Genomic DNA, 12,717 nt, shown 5'->3' with positions numbered 1-12,717 from the left:
GGAGGGAAGGACACAGGGAAGAGGTAACTATAGAGAGGAAGTAGGAGGGGAGCTGTTGCATTGTGGGAAATTGCATCAATGTCATGAGACAAAGTGTATGTGAGCTGCTGTATGGAAAGTGAATTTGCTTTGTAAACTTTCACTCAAATCACAATAAAAAGAAAAATAAAGTTGCCATTTTAAAGTATCCTATTCAGTGCCATTAATTATGTTCACCATGTTGTTCAACAATCACCACTATCTATTACCAAAAATTTCTCATCTCTCCAATTACTCCTTAAGCAATTACTCCCTATACCCTTGCGCCCCTCCCTCTGCAGACCACCCCTTGCCCCCCACTTCTAATAAACTTGTTTTTATGCATGTGCCTATTCCAGAGATCTCATTTAAGTGGGGTCATACCATCTTTGGCCTTTTGAGTCTGACTTCTTTCAGGGAAAGCCCTTGATTAATGGCGGAGGCTGTAGCTGCAGACATAGCACTGTCTCTTCTCTGGAGTTTTGCACAAGGAAGGCACTCCAGCATCCTGTGTTTGAATTAAAATCAATTAAATGACTGACCCCCTGGGCATGACCTCAGAGAGGGTTATTGTCATCTTTGTTCCTAAATCTTCTCTAACTCTGAGCTCTGAAAAGACGCCAGCAGCAGCAAACCAAGCCAAGCTGTCCAGTGCTTTATCTTTTCTGAGGTGAGAGGCCAGCGAACTCTGGTGCCACTGGAGGTCACTACTGACAGCTGCCTACTAGCAGGCGTGTCATGGGCCTGTTTTCAAATAATCATGTTCCAGCAAAGGATTGGTTCATTTGGGAACTTGAGGGGGCAGCAGTAGAAAGGAACTTGTGATACCATGTGACACCCACCTAGTTCTTTCTTCATTCCTGGATGGGAGCCATTTGCTATGAGTGACAGCTGTTAATTATATGCATCCATTTTAGTGGGAGCTCTGGTAGTGTAGTGCCTAAGGCATTTGACAGCTAACCAGAAGGCTGGCGGATCAAACTCACCAGCCACTCCTCAGAAGGAAGATTGAGCGATCTACTTCTATAGTGACCCCGCCTTGGAAACCCAAGGTGATGGCAGTGAGTTTTGTGAATTTAGATCCATATTATTGTCAGTGATATTCAAACTTATATATGCAACAGAACCTTCTCCCCACTGCAGGCCCAGTGAAATTTTAGATAAAAGCTTAATAAGCAAAATAAATCAAAGCCAGCTGCTCTGGTGAAAACAGGAGGGCCCAGGCCTTCTCTTTGTCCCCCATAAAATCTCTCCTCTAGGCCTCTGATAACCTTCACTGGGACACTCCCTCTTGGTCCACAGCAACCTTTGTAGAATCAGAGGGAGCAACATGTGAAAGTCACTATCTAGTGCCCCCTGTAACTTTCTGCTTAAGGAAACTGAGGTCCTCCACAAAAAACCAAACCAGTTGCCATTGAACCGAATCTGACCCATGGTGGCCCCATGTGTTGCAGAGTAGAATTGCACCCCCACAGAGTTTTCAAGGCCCTGACTTTTCAGAAGCAGATTGCCAGGTACCTCTGAGTGGGTTAGAATGACCAACCTTTCAGTTAACAGTCAGGGACTTTAAGTTTGCATCACCTAGGGACTCCTAATTGAGGCCCAAAGAGACCAAATGAGTTTCCCAAGGTCACATAGCAAGTCCATGACTTAAACAGAGTGCAAGCTGGGAGTGGGGCACTGAAGAGTGAAAACGCTCCGGAGCTGCATTATTGGGGGCTGCATTATGGGGGAAGAGGTGGTATCTTCCCACCAGCTCACTCAACCTCCCAAGCCAGACTCAGCAGCAACCTTCTCTCCACCTTGATAAGTGGGAAGGGCCTGCCCAATGGCAGAGTGGAAAGGTTTCTTCCCATTTACCAACTTCCACCTATAAACTAGCAGGAATTCAGGGGCTGCTGGGAATTTTAACACTGATTGGGTGGCTGGCCCCACTCTGGGATCTGTAATTAAACTCCTTTTTCCTCTCCCACAGTTGAGTGAATCTAGACAGTAGGCATTCCCCAGCCTCCACCCCAGCTCCTTCACTCTCGCCCCGCCCCCCAGTATACCACATATCCACACAACCACTCAGAATCAGCTCTTTCCAGTCCAGTGTGTCGGAAGGACTGAGTGATGGAGCCAGACAGACCATTGCTCAGGGGAGGATGGTGGTGAGTCACTGTGACAGCCTCCACCCCAATCTAGCCACTCTGTTCCAGGCTGTGCTGGGAGACAGAGAATAATAACAGCCTTTGGACTGGCCTCCTAAAATAGAACCAGTAGAATCTGGGGCTGTGGGTCTCCATCATAGCCCAGCTAGGTTACAGTTCAACACAGGACCCTGGCTCTCAGTTTGCACACTGGGTAATTGGAGAGTGCTGTCCCAGGCCATCTAAAATTGGGCCTCCGAATCTTTGGGGAGTTGCAAAACTTTTCAGAATCTGATATAAAGCCAAGGACACACTCTACCCCAAATGAATATACACACTCATGGCAAAATGTTCCATACAATATCAGGAGCTCAAAGAAACCCCAGAAACCAGGGGTTGGTGAAGAATTCCTAGTCTCTATTGATGTTTTTGAATTATAGTGTTGGTGAAGAATACTGAAAATACTAGGGACTGCCAGAAGAATGAACAAATCTTTCCCAGAAGAAATGCAGCCAGAATCCTCCTTAGAAGCGAGAATGGCCAGACTTTGTCTCACTTACTTTGGTCATGTTGTCAGAAGGGCTAGTCCTTGGGGAAGGATATCATGCTTGGTAAAATAGGATCAGTGAAAAAGGGGAAGGCCCTCCACAAGGTGGATTGACACAGTGGCTGCAACAATGGGCTCAAGTATAGCAAGGATTGTGAGAATGGTGCACGACCGGGCCATATTTCATTCTGTTGTACGCAGGGTCACTATGAGTCAGCGCTGACTTGATGACACCTAACAACAACAACATTTGTTTGGTAAGTCTACGAAACTCAAACAAATCTCTTCCAAATTCTCTCCCATACAGCCTACATAAGACCAAATTTTTTTTTCTTTTTGGTTCTCATTTATTCATCAAACATTTATATAGTGCTGTCCTGCTCCTTGTAAGAAGGGCAGTGTTCCTAGGAGAGACAAGAGAGGAGGGGCCTCCACTTGGGCTGTCTGCAAGAAGAGTATGGCCAGTGCAGATGCGGGTGGACCCAACTACTGACTCGCTGGCTTGGAGTCAGCTTTACCTTTAAAAAGACCTGAAGTTTGCTTGTGGAAGTGGGCATCACAAGGGTTGCAACGAGTTTCTGTGCAATGGCGTAAAGAAGGTTATTTGAAATCAGGCAGAAAGGTGTAACACCAGATGGCTATAGATGTGGTTCATAACACCCACTGTGAACTGAGAGAGCTGGTAGATGTTTGACATGTTTTGTATATTCCTACTGACAACGATGAATTTTACTGGAGCCCTATGATGCAGAGGCACCAAGGAAGAAGGGCCTGGTGATTAGCTTCTGAAAGATCACACCTTTAGAAGCTCTGTGGAGTGAAGTTCTACTGTGCAATGCATGAAAACCAAACCAAACCAAACCCACTGCTGGAGAGTCATATCCGACTCATAGTGACCCCTCCTTGGGTACCAAGGTGGTATCACGATGGAAGTAGATTGCCCAACCTTCCTTCTGAGGAGTGAGGGTTGTCAAAATCTACTGCTTTGGTTCGGTATGATCCTGAAAAACAGCAATGGTTAAGGAAATCTACCCCACCCTTTCATGTTTCTTACCATAAGGAACTACCCCTCTCCATATGACTTAGATAAGACTTATTGATGCTCCCCTTGTTTACCTATAAGGCCAGACACAGACCACCAAACCAAGCCAAACTCACTGCCATTGAATTGATTCCCACCAATAGCAACCCACATAGGGCTTTCAAGGCTGTAAATCTTCATGGAAGCTAACTGCTTTATCTTTTGTCTGGGGAACATCTGGTGGGTTCAAACCACCAATCTTTTGGTTAGCAGCCAAATGCCTTAACTGCTGCACCACCAGAGTTCCTTAGACACACAGACCAGACCCTCCAAATTCCCATTACTTATTTGCCTCATAAATGATTAACCAAACTGTTTTATTTTCACTGGTGAATCAGAATCAAACATTTGTTAACTAAACTTTAAGATGCTTTCATTCCCCCAGACCCCTGAACTTTGTTCTTCCTTCAGTTTAAGTCAGCTTACAGCCCCTCTTTAAGGGCCCCTCCTGAGAGTAGGCTGACATTCTCTGATCTACTACCCTATCACATTACCCTTTTCAAAAGGTCAGCCTATTAACACTCTAAAATGTTGAGACCCTTTAATAAATAGACCCACTCCCCATTTACCAACATGGTTAGCTTCCAAATACCAGTTGTGATGTGAAAATAGAAGATGACCACATCAGGTCGCAAAATGGACAATGACTACTTTATTATATAACTGCCAAACCACTGAGAGTCAGGGTCCAGCCACGTTGACATATATAACCTTAACCCTCATGGTCAGTGTTACTCTCGTCATGCACCTTGGCACTTATTACTTCTAGGTGTATCATTAATGTGCAAAATAGATAGATTTTTTACATCGTTGTACATGTGAAATGTTGGATAATGTGACAGTAAGTAAGTGAAGAGTTGGTATAGTCCCTTAATAATCCCTTCAAATAGTCTCTCCCTTACACAGCCCAAAGAGCTTTGGTGGAACAGTGCCTAAGGCATTTGACTGATAGCCAGAAGGTTGGTGGTTCAAACCCATCAGCCACTCTGCAGAAAGAAGATGGGGCAATATACTTCGGTACATATTTACTGCCTTAGAAACTGAGTCAGAATTGACTCCATGGCCGAGAGCTTGTTTTTCTTTTTTATTTTACCTAAGTCCAGATTGGTTTTCATTTGACACTGGCAACTTGATTCAGCTGGCACAGTTTTCTGCATTCACCTAATGTTTTTTGTGAATGAAATCACACATAAGCAAATGTGAAATTGGCACTAAAATTATTCTCCAGTATACCAATTGCATTGGAACAAATTTGCATTTTCAGATCAAGTATTATAGCAGAACTGACTACAGATGCTTGGCAGGTCCAGACCGAGAGCTCAGACATATCCAGAATATTCTGAACCTCAGAGGTGGACACTGTTCATTCACATGCAAGTATCCCACTTACACGATTTTTAAAAAGTGTGCTAAATGTATGGCTGTTCTGGTTCCCCAGCACTGCTCTGACGAATGGGATAGCCTTGACAAACAGGAGTTTATTCTTACAATTTGGAGGCTCCTAGTTCAAAGTGCCAGGCTCTAGGGGCTGGGTGAAAGCCCCTCAACCTTGGGGTCCAGCTCTGCCTCCTGCTCCCGGCCCACTGGAGCTAGAGGCGTTTCTTCACTCAAACAGTTGTTGGCTGCTGAGGCTGGAAGCCCCAAGGTTGACAAGTAAAAAGGCACAGTCCCCATGTTACCAGACCACACAGCAGGCCATTAGCTTAAGTCCATTGTAAGTCCCAAGGTCGGCAGAGCATGGCAGCCTGCTAAGCAACGACACGGCTACATGCAGGGTCCAAGCATGCCATAGGCTAGAGACCATTCTCAAAGCTTCTCCTTATATACAGGAAGCAGACCACATACCCAAAGGCAGCTACTCAGCTGCTCATAGTAGATACCACCATGGAGTTGATTGCCAGTCTCATCATGAAGAATAACTACCACCAGCTGCCAGCCACTCAACCCGGCCCAGCCAAGTTGATATACAAACATAACCATCACAACGGGTAACAAAATATTTCATGATTTTTTCTTTTAAGCATATGGAAAGAGAGATGCCAGGGTAGTATTTTGGTAATGTTTGCAAAAATCCATGACATTTTGATTGTTTCCTACCTTTGTCTCTGTCTTCAAGTAAACTCATTCGTCACAGGACTGTCTTCTAAAATTGACCTTACATTCATAAAAATCGTGGAATGTCAAGGTGAGAAGGGATTTAAAAATCACCTACTCTAACACCTTCATTTCAGATAATTAATATTACTGATGGTGAGTTCCTTGAGGGCAGGGCCTGGGCTGGATTCAAATCTAAGACCTCTATGCTTTGCTCAAGGAGCCTTGGTGGCACAACAGTTAAGTGCTTGGCTACTAACTGAAAGGCTGGTTATTCAAACCAACCCAGTGGCTACAATGAGAGAAAGACCTGGTGATCTGCTCCTGGAAAACTTATCAAAACCACACCCATTGCTGTTGAGTCAATTCTGATTCATAGCAACCCTATAGGACAGAGTAGGACTGCCCCATAGGGTTTCCAAGGCTGTAGTCTTTATGGAAGCAGACTGCCACATCTTCCTGGAAAGATTACAGTCTAGAAACCCCTAAAGGGCAGTTCTTCTCTGTCACATGGGGTCACTACGAATTGTAATCAACTCTATGGCACCCAACAACAAGCCTACCTCAAGACCTGGTACAATCAGGAACTCAGGATGTGCTTGCTGTATTGAATCAGAATGAATTACAAACCTGAAGGGACAATGGAGTGAGGGCCAGTGAGGCAGGAGAGCTTTCTTGGTGGCCTCTGGAATTGCACCAACCAACTGAAGACTACTCTTCCTTCTAAAGTCAACCAACAATTCCTTTTGCTCTCAGGCCCAGCCTCCAGCTGTTTCCTAAATCACAGAAGAGACAGAAGCACTATTGTGCTCAGAGAAGACTGAATTAAATCTTTTCTATTTTTTCTGTCCAATTGCTTTTGCCTGTGTCGTGGTAAATCAAAAAAACAAAAAACAAACCTGACTACCATTGAGTCGATTCTGACTCATGATGACCCCCATTGGGTTTCTGAGGAGGTAAATTTTTAGGGAAGTAGATTGCCCAGTCTTCGTCCATGGAGTGGCTGGTGGGTTTGAACCACCAGCCTTCTGGTTAGCACTCGAATGCCTTAGGCACTGCACCACCAGAGCCCCTTATGTATTGTGATGGATGGTGTGAATTACAAATGGTCAGAATTACATAGTCTAACATGTGACTCCTCTGAGAGTTTTTAATCTATCCAAGATGTAGGCAAGCACTGCATGAAACAGTGAAAATATCTCAGGGCCTTCATTAGAAGAAGGGAGCTCTGGTGACGTAGTGCCTAAGGCATTTGACTGCTAGCCAGAAGGCTGGTGGTTTAAACCCACCAGTCACTCCTTGGAAGGAAGGAGCTAAGTTTTAAGTACAAGTAAAGTATCATTTCTTTAATATTCTCTGAGTTGATTTAAAAATTTTGACCAATTGAAGCAACAACTGGATTAAATTTGTATAAAATCCTAATACACAAGTAACTCAAATGAACAATCACTAACAGTAACTAATTCAATACATCCATTGACAATTCTTTATCTAATCTCATGTTACGGCATTCCAGAATGGCAAACTGATCTAACATCTTTTGTTGCTTATTCAGGATACTTCTAATCCTTTCTTCAATCTTCTTGCTTTGCACTGCACTGTGTTCAGCCATATGGTGATGCTTCAGGTACTTCTCTAAATTCACTGTGTGGTCTCCAACCATATCTGTGTTGCCAATTTTACACATGCTTTTATTTTCAACCTTTTCATACTTTCTTTGATTCATCCCATACTAGAATCCAAGGGATAAGTAATAACATTAACATTAGGGTATATTTTACAATCACTCTATTACATTTCAGTAAAAACAAGTCTTAGACTTCGATAACATACAAGTATGTTGTTGTTATGTGCCGTCAAATTAGTTTCAACTCATAACAACCCTACGTACAAAAGAACAAAACACTGCCTGGTTCTGCACCATCCTTACAACCACTGCCACTGCTTGAGACCATCATTACAGCCACTGTGCCAATCCATTTAATTGAAGGTCTTTCCCCTTCTCACTATCCCTCTGCTTTACCTAGCAGGATATTCTTCTTCAAAGACTGGTTCCTTCTGACAACATGACCAAAGTAGAAGAGATGAAGCCTGGCCATTCTTGCTTCTAAGGAGCATTTTGGCTGTATTTCCCTCAAGAGAGTTGTCTTGGAGACATTCTTTTAGCAGTCCACGGTACATTCAGTATTCTACGTAAACACAATTCAAATGCATCAATTCTTCTGCAGTCTTCCTTACTGATCGTCCAGCTCTCCCATGCATATATTACTTGCATGTGATACTAATGATACTGTTCAATAATTTCCACATTCTGTTGGATTACTTTTCTTTGAAATGGGCACAAATGTGTATCTCTTCCAGTCAGTTGGCCAGGCAGTTGTCGTCCAAATTTTTTGGCATAAACGACTGAGCACCTCCAGTGCTGTATCCATTTGTGGATGCCGTCAATTCATGGAGCCTTGTTTTTCGCCAGTTCCTTCAATGCAGGTTGGACTTCTTCCTTCGATACCATCAGTTCTTCATCATATGCGACCTCCTAAAATGGTTGAACATGGGCCAGTTCTTTTTGGTACAGTGACTCTGTATTCCTTCCACCTTCTTTTGATGCTTCCTGCATCATTCAATATTTTGCTCATAGAATTCTTCAATATTGCAACTGGAGGCTTGAATTTTTTCTTCAATTCTTTCAGCTTGCGAAATAGTGAGAGTGTTCTTCCCCTTTGATTTTCCAAATCTTTACAGATTTCTTTGTAATATTTTACTTCGTCTTCTTGAGCTGCCCTTTGAAATCTTCAGTTCTTTTACTTTATCATTTCTTTCATTCACTTTAGCTACTCTCCAACAAGGGCAAGTTTCAGAGTTTCTTTTGACATCCATGTTGGTCTTCTCTTTCTTTTTATTGACTTTTTGCTTTCTTCAAGCATGATGTCACCCCACAATTCATCTGGTCTTTAGTCCTGGTATTCAGTGCATCAAATCTTTTCTTCAAATGGTCTCTAAATTCAGGTGGAATATATTCAAAGTCATATTTTGGCTTTCATGGACTTGTTTTAATTTTCTTAGCTTCAACTTAAACTTGCAAATAAGTAATTGATGGTCTGTTCCACAGTCAACCTCTGGCCTTATTCTGACTGATGATATTGAGCTTCTCTATCATCTCTTTCCACAAATGTAGTCTATTTGATTCCTGTGTATTCCATCTGGCAAGGTCCATTTCTGTTGTTGAAAAAGGTATTTGCAGTGAGCAAGTCATTGGTTGTGCAAATTTCTATCATGTGCTCTCCAGTGCCATTTCTATCACCAAGGCCTTATCTTCCAACTATCAATGCTTCTTATTTGTTTCCAGCTTTCCCATTCCAATCACCAGTAATTACCAATGCATCTTGATGGCATGTCTGATCAATTTCAGACTGTAGAACTTGGTAAAAATCTTCAATTTATTCATCTTTGGCATTAGTGGTTGGTGCATAAATTTGAATAATAATCTATTAACTGGTCTTCCTTGTAGTCATATGGATATTATCCTATAACTGATAGTGCTGTACTTCAGGATAGTTTTTGCAACATCAGTTTTGATGATGAATGTGAATGAGTTCCTCTTCAGTTTGTCATTTCTGACGCTGTAGACAATACGTTTGTCTGATTCAAAATGACCAATATAAATCCATTTCAGCTCACTACTGCCTGGGATTTCAATCTTTATTCACTCTATTTCATTTTTGACAACTTCTAATTTTCCTAGGTTCATACTTTGTACATTTTACATTCCAATAATTGTTTAACACTTGCAGCTATTTCTTCTCATTCTGTGTGGTGTCACATCAGCAAAATAAAGCTCCCAAGAGCTTTATTCCATCCACGTCATTTAGGTCGACTCTACTTTGAGGAGGCAGACCTTCCCCAGTCATATTTTGAGTGCCTTCCAACTTGAGAGGCTCCTCCTCCAGCACTATACCAGACAGTGTTTCCCTCCTATTCATAAGATTTTTGGTGGCCAACTTTTCAGAAGTGAACCTAGTGCCTTGGAGTGCTAGTGCTACTGTAACAGAAATACTGGAAGTGGATGCCTTTATCAAAAAGGAATTTATTCTCTTACAGTTTAGGAAGCTAGAAGTCTTAGTTCAAAGTGCCAGATCTAAGGGTTGGATTAAGGCCCCTCAACCTTGGGCTTTAGCTCTGCCTCCTATTTCAGACCCACTGAAGCTGGAAGCTTTTCCCGACTCATGCAACTGCTGGCTCTGAGGCTGAAAATCCCAAGATTGGTAGGTAAAATGGCACAATCCCAACGTTAGCAGGCAACACAGCAGGCCAAGACTCAGCCACATGCAGGGTCCAGGTATGCAAAATGCTATAGACCTTTCTCAAAGCTTCTCCATATATACTGGAAGCAGGTCACACCCTACTGCTTAGCTGCTCATGGCAGATTCCACCATGGAGGTGACTACAGGATCATCATGGGGGATAACTACATCCAGCTGCACAGCCATTCAAAACCATGGCCCAGCCCAGTTGACAGCCTTCACTGCCACACCTGGCCACGTCTTTCTTCCTAGTCTGTCTTAGTCTGGAAGGTCTGCTGAAACCTGTCCACCAGGGGTGACCCTACTGTAATTTGAAATACCAGTGGCATAGTTTCCAGTATCACAGCAACACACAAGTCACCATAGTGTGACAAACTGACAGACAAGTGGTGGTAAAGAGTACACAAAGCATAAATACATTTGTAGAAATGAATTAGAGCCAGTCTGCATTAAAATGCTTCTAGCCAGTGTATTAGAAAAACTGGAATCACTTCAATTTTACATTTGCAGGGTTTGCCAACTTCTTCCATTCAAAGTCCCACTTTACAGCATTCTTGAACATTTATCCAGCACCTTTTGAAGAAAAATCTCACTTCATGGTGATGCCATCAAATTGTTTTCAGTGAAATAACAGTATATGGCAATTGAAACACTGATTTTCTTCGTACTAGTTGCTGGTGTTTGTTAACATTTCACTTTGTGAGATAAATCTCTAATTCAAAAAATAAGTAATGTGTAGTACATTCAAATCAAGACTGAATAGAAGAATGGAATCATTGAAAAATTATATGCTATTTTCTAGTTCTTGAATTTAAATATAAAAAATGTGAATAATGTACATTTAAAATGTTTATACTCACCTGACAAATTTCGATTCACACGAAACTCTATTCAGAATTTGATGTAGTTTAACTAGCTGTTTCAGATTTCTGACTATGAATGTTCCCAATTGTCCAGTGTTTCTCATATTACTGTGAGAGACATCAAGCACTGAGTAAAAATAGCGAACTCTGACTGGCCTGTGAGTCATCTCAGTAACAGCAGTCATCACCTATAGCTGTGGTTGTACCACAGTGCTTGCCAAAGCACTGAACTGTACCTTTCCTAGCCCCATGCCAGACAAGCATGGGTACCAGATGCAAGTCAAACATAAGTGGTCTTGCTTACACTTGAAATTTACATTGGATTTAAAATAGTGGACCAAAAGAAAATAACTGTTTTCTATTTCAGTTCAAGGAGCTCTGGTGGTGCAGTGCCTAAGGCACTTGACTGCTAACCAGAAGGCTGGCAGTTCAAACCCACCAGCCACTCCTCGGAAGGATGGTTGGGCAATCTTCTTCTGTAGTGATACCGCCTCAGAAACCCAAGGAGGGGTTGCTATGAGTGGGGGCCGACTCAACGGTACATAACAACAACAACAACAACATTTCAGTTCAGGCTCAGAAAACATTTATTTTTTTTATTCCAGTCTTCAGTTCCATTCTAGTTCCTGGCTCTGGCACTCTAGTCTCACTCCTCTTTCTGGAACATTCCATCCTTTCCTTTGCCTTGTTCTCTCTGCCTCAAAAGTTCTCCATCCTTTGCTGACCTCATGCCTGGGTACTCACCTCCTCCTCATTCTTTAGTATAGATTATTCGTTTGTTACAAACCCTCAGAGAACAAAATTTTTTTCCTTTAAAGCAACATCATCTAGTGGAAATACAATGAAACCCATATGTGCCATTTTAAATTTTCCTTTAAGCACATTTTAAAAAGTAAAAAGAAACGATTACATTTATTTTAACACGATATTTGATTTAACCCAATATATGAAAATATTACCATGGCAACATGCAAGCAATATACAGAGCATCAGTGAGATATTTTACTGAGGCTGTGGAATCTGCAGTGCATTTTACACTCAGAACATATTCCATGTAGGACTAGCCACATGTCAAGTGCTCAGTAGCAACATGTGGCTAGTGACCACCATATTGCAGCCCAGCTTCAGAGCTTGAAGCTTAGTTTGATATTATACACTCGTTGGTGGGCATTACTGTTTAGCTGTCTCCTGAATTAACTCCAAGTTTCACAAGGTCAAAAGTTTGTTTTGCTCATTGTAACATTGTTTGTGATGGTGCCTTTATTTGGGATTTATTTGCTCAGAGCTGGCACATACTAGGTGCTCAATAAACATGTTTTTTTTTAATGAATGAATGAAAGAAAGCATTGCTATTAATACTTCTTTGCTTATGGCTTTGTTCAAACTCATTTATAGTTAACTTCTGGGAATAATTTGCAATTCTTTGTTTCCTTGATTTGCTTTCCAGACATGTTGCTCAGCTCCTGGGAAAGCAGCAGTGAAACAAATGTCACCCAAGCAGATCCTCGATCTGTAGTTTTGAAGAGACTGAAATAGCAAGTGAATGTTATCATAGCTGACTGGTTTCATTGGAGGAAAATTATTATCTAATGCTGGTAAAGTTTGGCAATATAACCTGTTGTTGTTGTTATTTGCCGTCGAGTTGGACCCGACTCACAGCAACCCCTCCATGGGTTTCCGA

Source organism: Orycteropus afer, unplaced genomic scaffold, assembly GCF_000298275.1.
Source record: "Orycteropus afer afer isolate SDZICR_OR568_19922 unplaced genomic scaffold, OryAfe1.0 scaffold00037, whole genome shotgun sequence".
Lineage (NCBI taxonomy): Eukaryota > Metazoa > Chordata > Mammalia > Tubulidentata > Orycteropodidae > Orycteropus > Orycteropus afer.
Note: the sequence above shows the minus strand (reverse complement) of the source record.